The 15,914-nt window shown below is 40.2% G+C and overlaps 1 non-coding gene and 1 pseudogene across 1 annotated transcript; one reads left to right on the top strand and one right to left on the bottom strand.

Moving 5' to 3' along the window:
- Positions 1 to 4,424: 4,424 nt before the first annotated feature.
- On the bottom strand, positions 4,425 to 4,532 carry LOC148580419 (small nucleolar RNA R71). The gene has a single exon (XR_015896387.1). It is a non-coding gene; the product is annotated as a small nucleolar RNA R71 (small nucleolar RNA).
- Positions 4,533 to 6,008: 1,476 nt separating this feature from the next.
- LOC107620581 (uncharacterized) lies at positions 6,009 to 8,471 on the top strand (annotated as a pseudogene).
- Positions 8,472 to 15,914: the final 7,443 nt, after the last annotated feature.

Raw genomic sequence — 15,914 nt, 5'->3', positions numbered from 1 at the left:
GGTCAATTTTGATGAAAAATGGGGTTTTGAATGGTTTGGAATGGTTTGAGTTGGTTTGGTTGTGTTTTATAAAGGAATTGAGGAAATTGTGATTTTAGGTAAAAACTGGATTTTGGTGAACTTTGTCCGATTATAACTTTTGCCTCAATTTTCTAAATTAATTGAAGTTTATTTAGAATTAAAGATCTTTGAAAACACTTTAAATCAATATAAAGTTTCTGAAATTTGAAATTTTGTAGAGGAAGTTATGATCATTCAAAGTTGGTGTTAAAAATCTGAAATTTAGCAAAGTTGCAGAATTTCATGATTAATGATATGTGCGGGCGCACAACCCTGTGCGGACGCACACTGATGAGCGGATAATTTATACGCTTTTTGGCATTGTTTTTAGTATGTTTTTAGTAGGATCTAGTTACTTTTAGGGATGTTTTCATTAGTTTTTATGTTAAATTCACATTTCTGGACTTTACTATGAGTTTGTGTATTTTTCTGTGATTTCAGGTATTTTCTGGCTGAAATTGAGGTACTTGAGCAAAAATCAGATTCAGAGGTTGAAGAAGGACTACTGATGCTGTTGGATTCTGACCTCCCTGCACTCAAAATGAATTTTCTAGAGCTACAGAACTCAAAATGGCGCGCTTCCAATTGCGTTGGAAAGTAGACATCCAGGGATTTTCCAGCAATATATAATAGTCCATACTTTGCCCAAGTTTAGATGATGCAAACTGGCGTTCAACGCCAGCTCTCTGCCCAATTCTGGCGTCCAGCGCCAGAAACAAGTTGCAAAGTGGAGTTCAATGCCCAAACTGGCACAAAAGCTGGCGTTCAACTCCAATAATGACCTCTCCACGTGTAGACTTCAAGCTCAGCCCAAGCACACACTAAGTGGGTCCCGGAAGTGGATTTATGCATCAATTACTTACTTCTGTAAACCCTAGTAGCTAGTTTATTATAAATAGGACCTTTTACTATTGTATTAGACATCTTTGGACGCCGAGTTCTTAGATCATGGGGGCTGGCCATCGGCCATGCCTGGACCTTTCACTTATGTATTTTTAACGGTAGAGTTTCTGCACTCCATAGATTAAGGTGTGGAGCTCTGCTGTTCTTCAAAGATTAATGCAAAGTACTATTGTTTTTCTATTCAATTCAATTTATTCCGCTTCTAAGATATTCATTCGCACTTCAACCTGAATGTGATGAACGTGACAATCATCATCATTCCCTATGAACGCGTGCCTGACAACCACTTCAGTTCTACATTAGATTGAATGAGTATCTCTTAGATCTCTTAATCAGAATCTTCGTGGTATAAGCTAGATTGATGGCGGCATTCATGAGAGTCCGGAAAGTCTAAACCTTGTCCGTGGTATTCCGAGTAGGACTCTGGGATTTAATGACTGTGACGAACTCCAAACTCGCGAGTGCTGGGCGTAGTGATAGACGCAAAAGGATAGTAAATCCTATTCCAGTATGATCGAGAACCTCCAAGATGATTAGCCATGCAGTGACAGCGCATCGGACCATTTTCACAGAGAGGAATAGGATGCAACCATCGACAAGGGTGATGCCTCCAGACGATTAGCCGTGCTGTGACAGAGCATTTGGACCATTTTTCCGAGAGGATTGAAAGTAGCCATTGGCACCGGTGACATCCTTACATAAAGCCAGCCATAGAAAGGAGTAAGACTGATTGGATTAAGACAGCAGGAAAGCGGAGGTTCAGAGGAACGAATGCATCTCCATACGCTTATCTGAAATTCTCACCAATGATTTACATAAGTATTTCTATCCTTCTTTTATTACTAAATTTTGAAAACTACATAACTATTTTATATCCACCTGACTGAGATTTACAAGGTGACCATAGCTTGCTTCATACCAACAATCTCCGTGAGATTTGACCCTTACTCACGTAAGGTTTATTACTTGGACGACCCAGTACACTTGCTGGTTAGTTATGCGAAGTTGTGAAGATATGTTTAGACCATGGTTCTATGCATCCGTTTTTGGTGCCATCACCAGGGAAACAATTTTGAACAATAATTCACAACCTGAGTAACAATTTCGCATACCAAGTTTTTGGCGCCGTTGCCGGGGATTGTTCGAGTTTGGACAACTGACGGTTCATCCTGTTGCTCAGATTAGGTAATTTTCTTTTTGTTTTCTTCTCAAAAATTTTTCAAAAATCTTTCAAAAAAATTTCTCCTTTGTTTTCAAAGAAATTTTAAAATAAATGTTTTCAAAAATATATTTTTATTCAGAAATTTTAAGAATGAATTCTAGTGTTTCATGAAACATGTTGAATCCTATCTGGCTGTAAAGCCATACCCAAACTGCTTTGGGATTGGTCTTCAACTAATCACCTCAATGGATGTAATTTACATACTAAAGCTTGGCTGACTATTAGGCCATGCCTGACCCTTTGATTGGAGCTTTAGACTAAAGAGCATAAGATTCCTGGAATTCATATTAAAAATTTTGGAATCCTTATTTTTCTTTTTCAAAATGATTTTCGAAAAAAATTAAAAGAAAATACAAAAAAAAATTATTTTTTGTGTTTCTTGTTTGAGCCATGTGTCATGTTATAAGTTTGGTGTCAATTGCATAATCATCTTGCATTTTTCGAAAAATTCATGCATTCATAGTGTTCTTCATGATCTTCAAGTTGTTCTTGGTAAGTCTTCTTGTTTGATCTTGATGTTTTCTTGTTTTGTGTCTTTTCTTGTTTTTCATGTGCATTTTTGCATCCATAGTGTCCATACATGAAAAATTTCTATGTTTGGTGTCTTGCATGTTTTCTTTGCATGTAAAAATTTTCAAAAATAAGTTCTTGATGTTCATCATGACATTCAAAGCGTTCTTGGTGTTCATCTTGACATTCATAGCATTCTTGCATGCATTCATTGTTTTAATCCAAAATTTTCATGCATTGAGTCTTTTTCATGTTTTTCCTCTTTCATCATAAAAATTCAAAAATCAAAAAAATATCTTCCCCTTTTTCTCTCTTAAACTTTCGAAAATTAGATTTGACTTTTTCAAAAATTTTTAAAATCTAGTTGTTTTTATGAGTCAAATCAAATTTTCATTTTAAAAAAATCTTATCTTTTTCAAAATATTTTTCAAAAATTCCAAAAATATTTTTCAAAAATCTTTTTCTTATCTTTACTTCATAATTTTCGAAAATAACATCATCAATTAATGTTTTGATTCAAAAAATTTCAAGTTTGTTACTTGCTTGTTAGGAAAGATTCAAACTTTGAGCTCTAGAATCATATCTTGTGATCTCTTATGAATCAAGTCATTAATTGTGATTTTAAAAATCAAATCTTTTTCAAAAACTAATTTCAATCATATCTTTTCAAAAATATCTTCTTATCTTATCTTTTTCAAAAATTTGATTTCAAAATATTTTTTCTAACTTCCTATCTTCTTATCTTTTTCAAAATTGATTTTCAAAATTTGTTTCAACTAACTAACTATCTTTTTGTTTGTTTCTTATCTTTTTCAAAACCACCTAACTAACACTCTCTCTCTCTCTAATTTTCGAAAATATCTTCCCTCTTTTTCAAAAATTCTTTTTAATTAACCAATTATTTTACTTTTTGATTTTAATTTTCGAAAATTACTAACCTTTTTCAAAAACTATTTTCAAAAATCACTAACTCTTTTTAAAAATAATTTTCGAAAATTCTCTTCCTCTCTCATCTCCTTCTATTTATTTATTCATCTACTAACACTCTTCTTCATCTCACATCTCTGCTCCTATCATCACCTTTGTGTTTGGATTATCCATTCTTTTCTTCCACTCACACAGGGACCTCTATACTGTGGTATAAAGAATCCCTATTATTATTATTATTATTTTTCTGTGCCCTCTTCTTTGTCATATGAGCAGGAGCAAAGACAAGAATATTCTTGTTGAAGCAGATCCAGAACCTGAAAGGACTCTGAAGAGAAAACTAAGAGAAGCTAAATTACAACAATCCAGAGATAACCTTACAGAAATTTTTGAACAAGAAGAGGAGATGGCAGCCGAAAATAATAATAATGCAAGGAGGATGCTCGGTGACTTTACTGCACCTAATTCCAATTTACATGGAAGAAGCATCTCCATCCCTACCATTGGAGCAAACAATTTTGAGCTGAAACCTCAGCTAGTTTCTCTGATGCAGCAGAACTGCAAGTTTCATGGACTTCCATCTGAAGATCCCTTTCAGTTCTTAACTGAATTCTTGCAGATCTGTGATACTGTTAAGACTAATGGAGTAAATCCTGAAGTCTACAGGCTCATGCTTTTCCCATTTGCTGTAAGAGACAGAGCTAGAATATGGTTAGACTCTCAACCTAAGGATAGCTTGAACTCTTGGGATAAGCTGGTCACGACTTTCTTAGCCAAGTTCTTTCCTCCTCAAAAGCTGAGCAAGCTTAGAGTAGATGTTCAAACCTTCAAACAAAAAGATGGTGAATCCCTCTATGAAGCTTGGGAAAGATACAAACAGCTGACCAAAAAGTGTCCTTCTGACATGCTTTCAGAATGGACCATCCTGGATATATTCTATGATGGTTTATCTAAGCTATCAAAGATGTCATTGGATACTTCTGCAGGTGGATCCATTCACCTAAAGAAAACGCCTGCAGAAGCTCAAGAACTCATTGACATGGTTGCTAATAACCAGTTTATGTACACTTCTAAGAGGAATTCTGTGAGTAATGGGACGCCTATGAAGAAGGGAGTTCTTGAAATTGATACTCCGAATGCCATATTGGCTCAAAATAAAATATTGACTCAGCAAGTCAATATGATTTCTCAAAGTCTGAATGGAATGCAAGCTACATCCAACAGTACTCAAGAGGCATCTTCTGAGGAAGAAGCTTATGATCTTGAGAACCCTGCGATAGCAGAGTTAAAATACATGGGTGAACCATATGGAAACACCTACAATCCATCATGGAGAAATCACCCAAATCTCTCATGGAAGGATCAAAATCCTCAACAAGGCTTTAATAATGATGGAAGAAACAGGTTTAGCAATAGCAAGCCTTTTCCATCATCCACTCAGCAACAGACAGAGAATTCTGAGCAGAATCCATCTAGCTTAGCAAATTTAGTCTCTGATCTATCTAAGGCCACTGTGAGTTTCATGAATGAAATAAGGTCTTCCATTAGAAATTTAGAAGCACAAGTGGGCCAGCTGAGTAAAAGGATCACTGAAATCCCTCCTGGTACTCTCCCAAGCAATACAGAAGAGAATCCAAAAGGAGAGTGCAAGGCCATTGAATTAATTACCATGGCTGAACCTACAAGAGAGGAGAAGAACGTGAATCCCAAGGAGGAAGACCTCCTGGGACGTCCAATGATCAATAAGGAGCTTCCCTCTGAGGAATCAAAGGAATCTGAGGCTCACCTAGAGACCATAGAGATTCCATTAAACCTCCTTATGCCATTCATGAGCTCTGATGAATATTCCTCTTCTGAAGAAAATGAGGATGTTACTGAAGAGCAAGTTACCAAGTACCTTGGTGCAATCATGAAGCTGAATGCCAAATTATTTGGCATTGAAACTTGGGAAGATGAACCTCCCTTGTTCACCAATGAACTAAGTGATCTGGATCAACTGACATTACCTCAGAAGAAACAAGATCCTGGAAAGTTCTTAATACCTTGTACCATAGGCACCATGATCTTTAAGGCTCTGTGTGACCTTGGTTCAGGAATAAACCTCATGCCCCTCTCTGTAATAGAGAAACTGGGAATCTTTGGGGTGCAAGCCACTAAAATCTCATTAGAGATGGCAGACAATTCTTTATAGGCACAGCATGTTTCACTCAATCAGTATGTCGAGTTTGCCGCTTACCAGCTAGCGGGAGAGGCCCAGCCCTGGTGGCAAGCAGAGTGTCACTTGCTACAACTTTAAAACGCCGACATTCCATGGGAGGTATTCCAAGCGGCCTTCTATAAGAAGTACTTCCCTGAGTCTGCAAGGGAAGCAAAGGAGATGGAACTGATGCAGCTGAAGCAAGGTTCCCTTTCTGTGGCAGATTACACCAACAAGTTTGAGGAACTCTGTAGGTTTTCTAGGGTATGTCAAGGTGCCCCAGAGACTTACGAGAGCTGGAAGTGCATTAAGTACCAGAGAGGTTTAAAGGATACCATTACGACTGCTGTGGCGCCTTTGGAGATCCGTGTCTTCTCTGACTTAGTGAACAAGGCTAGAGTACTGGAAGAGTATGCCAAGACCGTGGCGGCATCCAAGGACACTCATGGAGGGAGCTCTAGTCGGGGGCGTGGCAGGTATTTTCATCCTAGAGGGCAAAGCTTCAAGAGAGGAGGATATGCGCTTCAAGGTCAAGGAGGTTTCAGGAAGAACACTTAGATTCAGTTTCAGTATGCTAAGGGGAGAGGAAATCAGAGTAAGAATTCTCCGGATTTGACTTGTGTATGTTGTGGGTGTTTCCATCCTTATGATTCATGCAAAATTGGTTTAGGTGGTTATTTCAATTGTGGGTTACCTGGCCACATTGCGAGGGATTGCACTCGTGGGAGGAACCAGAATGCAGGCCAGAATCAGCATCAAGGTCGGGTCTTTGCTGTGAACGCCAAGGATGCTTCTAAGGCGGATCCGTTGATGAGAGGTATATATCTAATTGGTGATAAGTCCTTAGTTGCATTATATGATACTAGAGCTTCGCATTCGTTTATTTCATTTGCTAAAGTTGAGGAATTAGCTTTGAAAGTGTCAGAGTTACTTTTTGATCTGCATGTACATACTCCGCATCAGACAGTTATGACTAGGTCAGGTTGTAGACAAGTAGGTTTCAAGCTTGAGAGTAGAGATTTTGTGCATGATTTGATCTGTTTACCAATGGTGGGGCTTGAAATGATTTTGGGGTTTGATTGGTTGTCAAAGAATTGGGTTTTATTGGATTTCTTTGAACGGACAATTCGGTTTATGCTGGAAGGAGATAATGGAGCAATGGTAGTTGTGGGATATTACTTGAACTCTGTAATGATGCACTGTAGTGGGAATGAGTGTCAGGGTTATATTCTGTTGGCTGCTAATGCGTTGGGTGATGCCCAGAACTTAGATCACATACCGGTGGTTAAAGATTTTCCAGAAGTATTCCCAAAAGATATCCCTGAGTTTCCACCTCAAAGGGAAATTGAATTTGCGATTGAATTGGTGCCGGGAGCCGGACCAGTGTCGATTGCGCCTTATAGAATGGCTCCGATAGAGCTGGCAGAGTTAAAAACTCAGTTGAAAGAGCTTCTGAACAAGAGGTTCATTCGACCGAGTGTATCACCGTGGGGAGCGCCAGTTTTATTGGTAAAGAATAAGGATGGAGAAATGCGCTTGTGCGTGATTTACCGACAGTTGAACAAGGTGCTTGTGAAGAACAAGTACCCGCTGCCAAGAATAGACGACTTGATGGATCAACTGCAAGGAGCTGGAGTATTTTCTAAGATAGATTTAAGATCCAGTTACCATCAGATAAGGGTGAAAGAGGATGATATCCCTAAGACTGCGTTTAGAACGCGCTATGGACACTACGAGTTTGCGGTAATGTCTTTTGGGTTAACGAATGCACCTGCTGTTTTCATGGATTACATTAACAGAGTGTTTCGTCCCTTTTTGGACAAATTCGTGGTGGTTTTCATAGATGACATCTTAGTTTATTCTAAGACGGTGATAGAGCATGAGGAGCACTTGAGGATTGTGCTACAAATTCTAAAGGAGCGAAAGTTGTACGCTAAGTTGTCAAAGTGCGAGTTCTGGAAGGAAGAAGTAAAGTTCTTAGGCCACGTGGTGAGCAAACGAGGAATAGCTGTAGATCCTTCTAAGGTGGAAGCAGTGATGGAGTGGGAAAGACTGACGACGGTGACGGAAGTAAGAAGCTTTTTGGGTTTAGCCAAATATTACCGGAGATTTATCGAAGGATTTTCCCGGATTGCATTACCGATGACGAAGTTAACAAGGAAAGAAGTGCCATTCGTGTGGACATCGGAGTGCGAAGAGAGTTTTCAAACTTTGAAGTAGAAGTTAACTTCAGCACCTGTTTTAATCTTGCCAGAACCGCACAAATCATTCGAAGTGTATTGTGATGCGTCACTGAAAGGTTTGGGTTGCATGTTGATGCAACACCGAAATATGGTGGCTTACGCATCGCGTCAGCTGAGACCGCATGAGGTGAATTACCCAACTCATGACCTGGAATTAGCGGCGATTGTGTTTGCATTGAAGATTTGGAGATACCACTTATATGGAGTGAGGTTTAGCGTCTTTTCTGATCATAAGAGTCTCAAGTACATCTTTGATCAGAAAGAGCTTAATATGCATCAGAGGAGGTGGATGGAGTTGCTGAAAAATTATGATTTTGAGCTGAGTTATCATCCCGGAAAGGCGAATGTAGTAGCAGATGCATTGAGTCGGAAATCTCTAACAATTGCTTGGATGAGAATCAAGGAATAGGAGCTAGTAGATAAGTTTGTAGACCTTAAGCTGGACATTGGTGAAGTTGCAGGAAGGGCTTGTTTAAATCAGTTACAGATCTCAAGCACGTTTAAATCATAAATACAAAAGGCTTAGCAAGATGAGCAGAAGCTTCAACAATTGTTTCAACCAGTTGGTGATAAGAGGCACGAAGAATTCACTAAGGATGAGGAAGGGTTATGGAGATACAAGGGAAGAATTTTCATACCGGATGTTGGGAGTTTGAGGCGAGATTTGTTGTCGGAAGCTCACAACAGTGGGTTTTCCATTCATCCCGGAAGCACGAAGATATATTATGACTTGAAAAGGATGTTCTGGTGGCCTGGGATGAAGGGTGATGTAGCGACAGTAGTATCCAAGTGTTTAACTTGTCAGAAAGTGAAGATAGAGCATCAGAAATCGTTAGGAATGCTACAACCACTTGAGATTCCTCAGTGAAAGTGGGAAGGAATTGCGATGGATTTTGTGACCGATTTACCGAGGACTAGGTCGGGATTTGATGCAATTTGGATGATCGTGGATCGCTTAACCAAATCTGCTCACTTCCTGCCTATCTGAGTAAACTGTTCTATGGAGGAGTTAGCAAGATTTTACATTAAGGAGATAGTAAGGTTGCATGGTGTACCGTCGAGCATAGTATCGGATCGTGATCCCCGATTCACTTCGAGGTTTTGGGGAGCTTTCCAAAGGGCTTTCGGTACGAAGCTATGTCTCAGTACCGCATATCATCCGTAAACTGATGGACAGTCAGAAAGGACTATTCATACATAAGAAGATATGTTGAGAGCATGTGTGTTGGATCAACCCGGGAGTTAGGATCGTTACATGCCATTAGTGGAGTTTGCGTACAACAACAGCTTTCATTCGAGCATTGGGATGGCTCCGTAGGAGGCCTTGTCTCCACTTTGTTGGTATGAATCTGGTGAAGCAAGTGTTTTGGGTCCTGAGGTGATAGCAGAGACTACTGAGAACATCAAAAAGATTCGTGCAAGGATTCTAACTGCTTAGAGTCGACAGAAGAGCTACGCGGACCAGAGAAGGAAACTGCTAGAGTTTGAAGTGGTAGAACATGTATTTCTTCGGGTGAAACCGACAACTGAGATTGGAAGGGCAATTAAGACCAAGAAGTTGAACCCAAGATATATAGGACCGTTTGAGATTCTGAAAAGATTCAGGCCGGTGGCGTATCAAGTTGCCTTGCCACCTCATCTGTCTAACTTGCATGACATATTCCACGTGTCACAACTCTGTAAGTACACGTCAGATGCGGCTCATGTGTTGGAGCCTGAATCGGTCGAGTTGAAGGAGAACTTAACTTTCCAAGTAACGTCGGTGAGAATCGATGACACTAGTATGAAGAAGCTGCGAGGGAAAGAGGTTCAGTTGGTTAAATTGCTTGTGAGCGTGCAGGAGTAGAAGAACACACTTGGGAATTGGAGTCTGAAATGCGAAAGGATTATCCCGATCTTTTCTCAGGTAATTCAAATTTTGAGGGCAAAATTTCTTATTTGGTGGGGAGAATGTAAGAACCACAACTAATCAATCTGTTAATTAAGTGATTAATTGCCCAATTAGACTTCAAAAAGCTAGAGTGAGAATTTGAGGATTTAAAGGTGATTTTTGGACTCAGTAGGTTTTTCTGAGTTCGAAAATGTGCTTTCTGCGAAAAACCGTGAAAAACTGCGAACCAGCAGTTGAACCGGTTGAACCGGTTCAAGTCTGCCCGGTACCGCACGAGAAAAAGTGAAAATCGGCAAAAACCTTAGAAAAATGTTGGAAATGAAAAACCGGGCGTTAATTTTAAAGGTTTGACCCGAACTTGGGCCAAACGGGCTAAAAACGCTAACGGGTTAGACCGGGCCCAAGTTGGGCCCAAGCCAAACATATAAAAGGATTCATTAAGTGAACCCAATCAGCACCAACACTCAAACACACACACCCACATGCTGAAAAGAAGAAGGAGAGAAGACACTATTCACTCTTCTTCTCTAGCTCATATCTTGAGCTACGGAGCTCTGATCGCCGCACCGTTTGCGGCTATGCGTTTCTCGTGAAGAGCTCTACAAAATCCATACAAGAAACTGGGGAGGTAACCACGAAATCCCTTCTATTCTTCTCTCAAAAGTTTCGGTTCCTAGGGCTTTGGGGTTAAATGAGTTTTTGTGATTTTGGATGTTTAGGTTTGCTCTAAGCCTTGCTTAAGCCTTGGGTGACATCCAAATCTGTTGGAAGAGGTAAGAGCCACTAAACCCTTGTGAATTTATGTTTAATTGGAACCCTAGGTTGATTTGAGTTGATTTGTATGCATATATTTTGATTATTGTGGCTTTGGGAGCTTTTGGAACTTAATTGTGCTTATTGGAGTGGAAGTGAAAGCTTGGTTTGTGGTTGGGAGCTTGTTTGGGCTAAATTGAAGTTTTGGTGCATAAAGAGAATCGGCAAGGTATGGTTTCGGTTTTCTCTATGTAGTATATAATATTCATGCACACGTAGGCTAGTAACCCGTAGGATAGGTTTGGAAATTTTATGTTGTTGATGATTGTTTGTGTTGATAAAGTATAATAAATTGGTGTTGTTGTTATGGTTAAATGATGAAGTAAGATATGATGGATGTGGATAAATGATCATTGTTGAATATTAATTTGAATTGTGGATTGATTTGATGATGAGAATTGATGGTAATATAATGAAGATTGGTGAATATGATGTATATGTGATATTGAAGTATGGATAATGAAATGTGAGGGAAAAATGTGGTATGATTGATGTACTATGATAAAAGAGGTCAATTTTGATGAAAAATGGGGTTTTGAATGGTTTGGAATGGTTTGAGTTGGTTTGGTTGTGTTTTATAAAGGAATTGAGGAAATTGTGATTTTGGGTAAAAACTGGATTTTGGTGAACTTTGTCTGATCATAACTTTTGCCTCAATTTCCGAAATTGATTGAAATTTATTTAGAATTAAATATCTTTGAAAACCCTTTAAATCGATATAAAGTTTGTGAAACTTGGAATTTTGTAGAGGAAGTTATGATCATCCAAAGTTGGTGTTAAAAATCTGAAATTCTGCAAAGTTGCAGAATTTCATTATTACTGATATGTGCAGGTGCACAACCCTGTGCGGACGCACACCCTGTAAAAATTTTGACCTGTGCGGATGCACACACCTATGCGCATGCACAGGCAGGGAAATGCGCTCTATTCGCAGCGCTAGCACAGCTTGTGCGCGCACATATCTAAGGAAAAACTTCAACCTGTGCGGACGCACACGTCAGGGAGGTCAGTCTGTTGGGGCGCTAGCACGGGTTGTGCAAGTGAACAGTTTCTGAACATTTTGCCACCTGTGTGTACGCACATATTTTAAAAATTTTCTGGGCGTGCGCACGCACACACCCCTGTGCGGCCGCACACGTCCTGTTTCTCAAATTTTGCTTATTTTCCAAATATTCTACCTTCCCAACAAGGTTCTAAGCTTCTAAAACACCATTTTAAGACTTTTGGGCCTAGTTTTGAGTATTAGAACATGGGATATAACTTAAGGGTTCTAGAACATGGTTTTATGATAAATTAGAAAACGGAGGCCTAGGTTTCTGGCGTGTGAAGAATGGTTGATGTTAAGTGAAGGGTGACTGATATATGAGATGAGGAAAGAGGAACTTTTGATATTTGGAACTTGAGTTATGAATGAACAATGGTTGAGATGAGTCGAGGATTCGGATTGAGACGATGGATCTCTGTATACTGAAAATGCTTTCTAAAAACCACTGAATAATGTTTTTACTGAGATTATGAGACGCTATGCGCCCGGCACGGACGGTGGTTAATCTCGCCTGTCGAGGTAGCGGCGGCGGCATAAGGACGGTGGTTAATCCCGCTTACGTTGAGATGTGAGGTCTAAAGCAAGAGTATCCCGCTCGCATCCCTTCGGATCTATAGGCGTGCAGGCGCCGGTACCTGGACAGTGATCCGGGCCTATATCTCGGGGGTTCCCATATGAGAAATCCGAAGGGCGAAGTCTCCATGGAGATGTGTCGGGTTTGGCAGTTGAACCGACAATGTAATCTCACAGCCAGTAGGGCAGGCATTCATCATATGTATTTTCTATCTGTTTGCTTGCTTTGCCGACTTGTAATTGTATGCCTAATTGAATAACATGTCTACTTGCTTACTTGATCTACTTGCCTTATATGCTTTTACTTGTGAATTAATTGCATTGTTATTAATTGTGCTTTCTACTGGGATTGAGGAGGTTCAGAAGGCGGTGGCGATAGGATCGCCTGGAGGATAGGTTGGTGAAAGGCTGTGGGACAGCGGTGTTTAGTTAGAATAGAAATCCCTTAAGATAGATTACCCGGTTTATTTATGATAAGGTTTATATTATGCTTATTTGTCTTAGAATGCTTTAAGTTTGAATCTTGTGATGGATATGGAGCTTAGGATTGCCTTTGGCGTCCCGGGGTCTTATATCCTACATCACTGGGCACTGTTACCATGCTGAGAACCTCCAGTTCTCATACCATATCTTTGTTGTATTTTTCAGATGCAGGTCGCAACCCACCTCGGTGAGTCGCTTGGGATGGTAACGGAAGCGGAGGATCTTGGAATTCTTTTGGAGTCTTTTTGGTTTATCTTGTTTATACATCTCTCTTTTGTATTTTGTTTAGCCTAGCGGCTTGTATTATGAGAGAAAAACTTGTATAAGATGTTTCAAACTGTCAGTTTTCTGTATATATACTTGTGTATGGCTAGCCGGCTTAAACTCCGCGAGCTGTGGCTATTTTCCTTTGATATTATATACTTATATTTTTGTGTATCTTAACTATTTCTTGTGCCTTAAATTAGTACGTTTTGCGCTTTTGAAATCCTATTTTTGAGCTATATCTTTCATCGGGCTTCTAGATTATATTATTTCTTCTATATATTATACGTATGAGCTTTAGAACTATCGTAATCTCTGATTAAGCTTTGCTTTACGGCGCGAGGTAAGGCTTAGGATAATTAGAGTGTTGCAGAAAGAATTTTGCGTCTAGGGCCATTAAAATGAGTTAAATTTGTTGGGTGAATCTGTTTACCGGTTTAAGCAGGCAGAGTTTTATTTTTAAAATTAAACTTGTTTAAATTTCGAATTAAATAAATTGAGTCCGATTAATTGAAAACATGACAAGTTAAATTGGTTAAATTGCGAGCTAAACGAACTCATTTAAAATTTTTATATTTCTATAAAAATATTAGCATTTTTTTTGTTAATATTTTTCTTATTCAACTCGAAACACTGACCTATTATATGAAAAAAAATTGTTTGAAAAAAATAATTTTTTTTGTCAAAATATATTTCTAAAGTAATAAAAAATAAACAAAACAATCTATTTAACCTGTTGAGTCAACTATAAAAGATCCGAATTAAAAATTTATGGTTCATAAATAAAATAAATTTTAATGAGTCAATACCATATAACTCATAGACATACGCAAACTAAATCTAAATAGACACACGTTTAATAAGCCTGCTTGCATGAGTAAGTGTGTGTTTGGATTCATGCTGATCAAACTGGAGTTTGAATAAAAATGATTTTGTAGAATTGATTTTGGATAGAAATGAGTTTGTGCCAACATGATTTATGTTTGCCAATTTTTATTAAAATTAATTTTGATAAAATAAATATTGTTACGGATCCAACCCACAGATCCCGCATACCCGGTCACTCGGGAACTACCCGTTTCGGCCCAAAGGCCCAGAACCGGCCCTTCAGAGCTCCCAACCAACTTTTGAATTCAAACACCTCTCTTATCTTAGCCAAACGAGATAAGATAAGATATTCACCATCACCTATAAATAGAGGACCCAGGTCCCTCCAGGTATTCATTCATTCCACACACCTTATACCTCTTAGATCCATTCTGACTTGAGCGTCGGAGTGTCTTTGCAGGTACCTCCCCCCATTGCTCCAGTCAAGAGATCCGGCATCTGCCTCAACCCGCAAGTTCTCAATCCATCTCTCAACCCGTACCAGAGACATCTTGTACATTGGCGCCGTCTGTGGGGAACTTGCGCCAGCTGGGCCGGATGGGGGACGTCCTGGAGGAAACCCCCTCAAGCCAGGATAACTCACGACTGCTTAACCCAACCCCAAAACCCCGGGAGGTCACAAACCAAGCAAGAATAGCAAGCACTGTTCACCACACGAACGACCACGTCGTCACGGACCAACAACATCCCGAGAAAGCTAAGGACAAAGCAGCACAGATCATCCAGGATCTCTGCCTCCGGGTCCAGGAACTCGAATGCAAATTGACCAGTAGAGAAAAACACAACAACGAACGCGGAAGCCACGCAACTTCCAGATCCAAGTCTCACCGCGGCAGGTCGCCAACCCGACGACACGACAGTAGAAACGGTCGCAGTACCTCACGCGACTACAGACACGAGAAATCGCCAGAACGGCGATACAACAAGAAACACGACCGCAGCGCTTCCTGAGATCCGAGTCATCAACACTACTCAGACGAAGATCGGAGGTACCGAAACACCAAGCGCACGAGAAACGACCATATAATAATGGGAGCTACACCCTTCATAGAAAGAATCTTAAGAGCAAAACTCCCCAAAGGCTTCGACAAACCTACCGACATGAAATATGATGGAACCAAAGATCCCCAGGAACATCTAACAACCTTTGAGGCCAGAATGAACCTGGAAGGAGCGGCCGATGCGGTCCGATGCAGAGCCTTCCCGGTAACCCTGGCAGGACCGGCAATCAAATGGTTCAACGCCCTCCCAAACGGATCCATAGCCTTTTTTCACGATGTAACACGAAAATTCATGGCCCAATTCACAACCAGAATCACTAAAGCAAAACACCCCATCAGCTTACTGGGGATCACGCAAAAACAAGACGAATCCACAAGGAAATACCTCGATCGCTTCAACGACGAATGCTTGACAGTCGACGGACTCACGGACTCCGTCGCAAGCCTTTGCCTAACCAACGGACTCATGAACGAAGATTGTCGAAAACACCTCACCACTAAACCAGTATGGACCATGCACGAGATCCAGAATGTCGCCAGAGATTACATCAATGACGAAGAAGTCAGCCAGGTCGTCGCAGCCAACAAACGGCAACACGGCAACACCCAACACGGCAACTTGGCTTCTCGCCAAAACCCACCACCCAGAGAAAACCAAAGAGACCACCCCAGACTGACAAACACCAGCCGACCACCAAGAATCGGCAAATTCTCTAACTACACGCCCCTAACGGCACCAATTACTGAGATATATCACCAAATAGCAGACCGAGGTATAATTCTGAAAGCCCGACAACTCAAGGAAAGGATGGGAGGCAACAAAACCCTCTACTGCGACTACCATCAGGGTTACGGTCACAAAACACAAGATTGTTTCGACCTTAAAGACGCCCT

The sequence above is a fragment of the Arachis ipaensis genome, chromosome B10 (assembly GCF_059453495.1).
Source record: "Arachis ipaensis isolate K30076 ecotype BB chromosome B10, ASM5945349v1, whole genome shotgun sequence".
In the NCBI taxonomy this organism is placed as follows: domain Eukaryota; kingdom Viridiplantae; phylum Streptophyta; class Magnoliopsida; order Fabales; family Fabaceae; genus Arachis; species Arachis ipaensis.
Note: the sequence above shows the minus strand (reverse complement) of the source record. Positions and strands in the feature narration are given on the sequence as shown.